Source organism: Polyodon spathula, chromosome 12, assembly GCF_017654505.1.
Source record: "Polyodon spathula isolate WHYD16114869_AA chromosome 12, ASM1765450v1, whole genome shotgun sequence".
Taxonomy (NCBI): domain Eukaryota; kingdom Metazoa; phylum Chordata; class Actinopteri; order Acipenseriformes; family Polyodontidae; genus Polyodon; species Polyodon spathula.
Genome location: NC_054545.1, coordinates 6190578 through 6196729, shown reverse-complemented (window position 1 = coordinate 6196729; position 6152 = coordinate 6190578).

Genomic DNA, 6152 nt, shown 5'->3' with positions numbered 1-6152 from the left:
TTTTTTTTTTTTTTTTTGGTTTGCATGGGAATTTAAAAGCAAATCCGTGTTAATTATCATAATTTATCAGGAGTTTGCAGTTGGAAAAGGAGGGTTTTAATTAATGAAAGACTATAACTCACCTTGAAACATAAATTTAACAGGCTGTGACACCGACAATACAGAGACTACCTAGATAATTCAATATTTATAGTTATGGAAATATTTTAGACTTTTATATACTTGTGGTTATGAATGAGATTTGTTCACTTGATTTAACAATTTGTAACCTCAAGACCGAAACACACTGCCAGATGACATCGCAGGAAAGAATGCATCGATGCGTAAAGCGCAGTGGCAATGGGCCGAATCAATAGTTGAATAGATAAGGCTATGGCAATAATAAATGTCTACAATTTTGGCTAGAACTTACAGCTATGTGATTGTGAAAACCACATATGACTGGAGACATGCATGTATTCTCTCTCTCTCTCTATTAAACACACACACAAACACATACGGTAATCCATTGGTTTGTTTTTTGAAAACAAGACCTGACAGCCCCACATTGTACTTTTTAATATTAGATTACATATTTACAGAATACTTAAAAACTGCAACTATAATCGTGATTCATTTATTATTAATAGCGTTACCATTAAATTATACCAATTCACTTTTTTTATATACAATGAAGTTAACCTATACTGTGTCACCCAAATGCTTTTAAAGTCGGCAAAAACATGTTCTCCCTGCATTGTAAATAAAAACGTGATTTGGTATAGTTTAATTATAACGCTATTTATAATAAAGAAATCATTTATATTGCCTTTTATTTATTATTTTGTTGGCGGTCTGGATTTAAATCGTCGATCTTCGGCAGTAAAGGCAGACACGCTACAGTTTCGTTAAAGGGGAATAACTACTAATGGATTTGTATCCGGCCATCAGGGGTTGTTCATTACAAACTACAAACACAAATGACACTTCAAACATATTTATTTATAGCCTACAATCGTACATACTAAAATACATACAAAAGCAGATGCCAACATAAGAAAATAAATTCCAACCAATATAGATCACTGGCTTACCATCCACCCCATCCAAAAAATATATTTAAAAAGTTTCGTTTTTAATCTGCGCTATCTGATTTTCATCCACAGGCCAGATAATCGTAACTCACCATTGTATATGTGAAGTTATCTAAATAAATGTACATTCTGCATGACAAATGCACAATTTTAAATGAAGTTCATAAAATATTCCCATTATTTTTTATTTCATTTTCATTTGACTGCTGCTCGCACGTGAGAGAGCCATCTCGCTGTACGCTAGTAGTTTCCATAACAGCGAATTATGCTTCCATTCATTCTTCTTGATCTTGTTAATGTGCATTTTGATTAACAACTTCCCCTTATTTAGTCATTGAGACAGGAAGGGATGCACGTGACCTGCGACAATTCAGCTTTTTACCAAGAAATGCGTTCATTAATGAGCTCATTGACTCAATTTCAAAGCATTAACAGATGTGTTTGAAAATCACTTGTTACTAAAGCTCTTAAAAATATACCCACTATATATATATATATATATATATATATATTATATCATAGATATATATATATATATATATATAATATATTATATATATATATATAATATATATATATATATATTTTGCAATTGCAATTCTGAGATTCACAAAACCATGATCCAATCTTGCACAGTTTATAGTCAGTGGGATCTTGGTGGTATGTTAGTCACTTTGTGATAGAAAATGTAAAACATATTATTTAAAATAAACTGTTGTTTTAAATGAGAGCTGAGAAATGTTTATGCTGCCTTGTTCAAAAGCTGGCATCAATATGTGTTGACTGTATATAATCGTTACAAGCAATATGATCTTTTTATATGGCAGGTGAAGGAGAGAGCAATGCAATAAAGACATTCAAAGTCAACATTATACAATTAATAATGTGCAGCCATCTGTGCATAAAAGATGTAAAGCAGACGATTGAATACTGAACTCTCTGAAACCTAATGAAATGTTTGACACTTTTCAGCCAATCAAGATCCAGCATTACCTGTATCTCGCTGGTAAAGATCATTAATGAAGCAAAAAGCTGCATCACAAGTCTGAAACAATCTTTCAGTATTTTTAAAAGATGGACTACTCCGTTTTATTCAACAAAATATATTGAAAACCATTTGAAAACCTAATTCATGCAGAGGGGCTGATATTATACAAACCAGTATTTATTTAAAAAATATTATTAGAAGGCATCGCAATATTAGTTGTGCATAATTTGATTTCAAGGTCAGTAAATATGTGGGAAATCAGATTACTTAAATGTGTTTTAAACATGTGTAAGTGTTGTACTTACTTTATTAAATAGATAGCTGTAAAAAAAAAAAAAAGTCAGTTAAGCCATTGCAGTGACTCTCTGAAATTGTATTTTAAACCCACCCATCTCACAAGATTTCATCTTCAAAATGGACCCTCTGTTGCCAGATAGAGACGTGTTTCCTATATGTTGCACACTGTGACATGTTTAAAAACATCTGATGAGACCTCTTGTCTTTGGCACATTAGTACCCCTTTCACACAGATGAGTTATGACGGCTTAGCTATGACACTGATGCAGAATTCTGGTCTGTGTGAAAAAGCTGTCATATTTGATGCTGTCTCTGAACCACTTTGCGAGCTGGTTCAGACGGCACTATGCCAGTACTGGAGCACTGTAGAGGGCATGGATTGAAAATTAGCATCCCACGTGACTGTATTCCAGACGCATTTGATCAGCCAGGTACTGAAATGTTTCTCTAGGAAGCGTTTGGCTTCAAAATACATCACAATGCTTGGGTTTCATTGTTGAGCTTTCACACAAGCCTCTTTGCCTGAATATGCAACCTAAATTGGGCCTGAAGCTCCTACAATTTGACATTTAACTGGTTGTTACATTGTATAATAGAACCGGAAATTAACTTGATGGTGCCATTTTGTTTTGTGATTTTGTTTGGTGACTGACCGGTTTGAAAGTTGTACTCATATGATCTCTTTGGCTGTGTGAAACGGTTATGACAGTATTATACCGGCATAGATTGTGCAATATTGGCTTTGTGAATGGGTAGTTTAAAAAAGATTGAAATGGCTCTGAGAGGGCTCAGTAGTGACATTTGTGTGTGAAAGGGGTATAGAAGAGATAGTAAAATGATGAGATTCCTTGTCAAGGGCATTGAAAATAGAGCAATGTGTCAGTGGGAGAATTCACTCTTTTTATTCACAGGTGATCTTGTGCAGTCAGTACCATATCTTGTGACTCGTAAGAGAACTGATAGTACATTTTAAATTCCAATGTACAAGATACCAGTAGAGGTTCATGTTAAACTTCAGATCTGTCAGGTTATGATGCCTAATAATGTCTTTATTAGTCCATTCATCCACTCAAATTCAATGGCTCTTTATTATTTTAAAAAAATGCTTCACTTCTAAATACATTTTGTGCAAAAACATTTCAAGGTTTCAAAGACGTAACACTGTGAGTTCAGTTCAAGGCACATACATAATACACCAACAATGGTTTTATAGGCAAACAAAACTTTGGTTCCTGAATTTAATTTTCTTATGAACCAGATCCATAGAACGTGATATTTACTGACAGATAGAACATCCTAAATTTGGTGACCAGTTCAAACATTTTCTGAGTGTACTTTGATTGGGGTATCCAATTTCTATTAAAATGGTTTGGTTTTAATTTGTATTAACTGTGTGGTGGCAGTTTAATAGACTCACAGAAGAGTATAGGCATTTAGTAGAGGTCCATAACATAATACAAGTCATAACCAGCATATACCTACAGTAAGCCATAGCCGGGTCACTTTCATTCTTCCTAATCATATAGTGTATTGTTTATTGTAATTTTCAAAGTATTTGTAATTTAAATGTATTATTGTAGACTTTGTGCTTATGGTTAGTGATGTTTGGACTACAGATTTTAAGCTCCCCATATCTGTGTTGAATTTAAATTGTGTTTGGTGTTACTGATCTTAATCAGAAGCCTCAATACATGGTTTTAACAAGTACAATAAATTACTATTACTGCACTATTTTTATCTTAAAAAGTAACACTAAACCATACAGACATGGAGACAAAATTAACATCAGATACATTCTTAAAACATTTGGAATACTTTTTTGTTTTCACATTCTGTATATAAACACAATGCATGTGCCCTGACCTCCATTGACATGTGTCTTTATAATTCTCATTGTAAAATCAAAGGAACATATTCAAAATGAAGGCAGTTGCAATTCCTGGTTTGTCCTCTGAAAGCTTTGATGAGCCAGTCAGAGAGATTGTTAATCAGCTTTTTGATATCTGAAGGTCTTTAACAACTGATTGGAACATTTTTAAACCTTTGATTACCACAGAAGAACTGGTTGCCATGTATAAGTCTTCATAGTTTTCTCCTAACATCTTACAGGTGTTGAAGAAATACCCTTTTATTACATTATCGAGTTGTGGTACATGCAACAAAAGGCAATATAAAATACGAAGACGTCATTGCCATAGGAGGAGTATATTTTTATCATATTCCTATTCTAGCAGGTACACAACTACGGTGGCTGTGCTTGTTTCAGTGCCTTATGATCACATATAATCAATATTATTTGAATTATAGGTATATACTGTAGGTATGAAAAATATTTAACCATGTACGGGGTACTGTCCAGTATGTATTCCTAATAGCCGCATTTTCAGTCATCATAATGGTTTATATGATTTTTTAAATCTTATAAATCCATGTTAAATTACAACTGGTAAGTGTTTCAGCATTTTGAATTTATTTATTCTTTTTAATTTTTTTTAAAACTATAACATAGTGTATTTTGAAAGTGTCATCTAGTATGTTCACTCATTTAGAACATGTGGTAAGAAACATGTACCTCTATATAAAAAAAAAATATATATATATACATACACAGTACTGTGCAGAAGTTTTAGGCAGGTGTGAAAAAATGCTGTAAAGTAAGAATGCTTTCAAAAATAGACATGTTAATAGTTTATATTTATCAATTAACAAAATGCAAAGTAAGTTAACAGAAGAAAAATCTACATCAAATCAATATCTGGTGTGACCACCCTTTGCCTTCAAAACAGCATCAATTCTTCTAGGTACACTTGCACACAGTTTTTGAAGGAACTCGGCAGGTAGGTTGGCCCAAACATCTTTGAGAACTAACCACAGTTCTTCTGTGGATTTAGGCAGCCTCAGTTGCTTTTCGCTCTTCATGTAATCCCAGACAGACTCGATGATGTTGAGATCAGGGCTCTGTGGGAGCCATACCATCACTTCCAGGACTCCTTTTTCTTCTTTACGCTGAAGATAGTTCTTAATGACTTTCGCTGTATGTTTGGGGTCATTGTCATGCTGCAGAAAAAAATTTGGGGCCAATCACATGCCTCCCTGATGGTATTGCATGATGGATCTGCCTGTACTTCTCAGCATTGAGGAGACCATTAATTCTGACCAAATCCACAACTCCATTTGCAGAAATGCAGCCCCAAACTTGCAAGGAACCTCCACCATGCTTCACTGTTGCCTGCAGACACTCATTCATGTACCGTTCTCCAGCCCTTTGGTGAACAAACTGCCTTCTGCTACAGCCAAATATTTCAAATTTTGACTCATCACTCCAGAGCACCTGCTGCCATTTTTCTGCACCCCAGTTCCTGTGTTTTCATGCATAGTTGAGTCGCTTGGCCTTGTTTCCACGTCAGAGGTATGGCTTTTTGGCCGCAAGTCTTCCATGAAGGCTACTTCTGACCAGACTTCTCCAGACAGTAGATGGGTGTATCAGGGTCCCACTGTTTTCTGCCAATTCTGAGCTGATGGCATTGCTGGACATCTTCCGATTGTGAAGGGAAGTAAGCATGATGTGTCTTTCATCTGCTGCAGTAAGTTTCCTTGGCCGACCACTGCGTCTACGGTCCTCAATGTTGCCCGTTTCTTTGTGCTTCTTCAAAAGAGAGGGACCTTGCTGATGCAATATAACTACCTTGTGTCTTGTTGCTGTGCTCAGTCTTGCCATGGTGTATGACTTGTTTAATCACACACCTGACTATATGCCTACAAAATCCCTGACTTTGTGCTAGTGTACCTAGAAG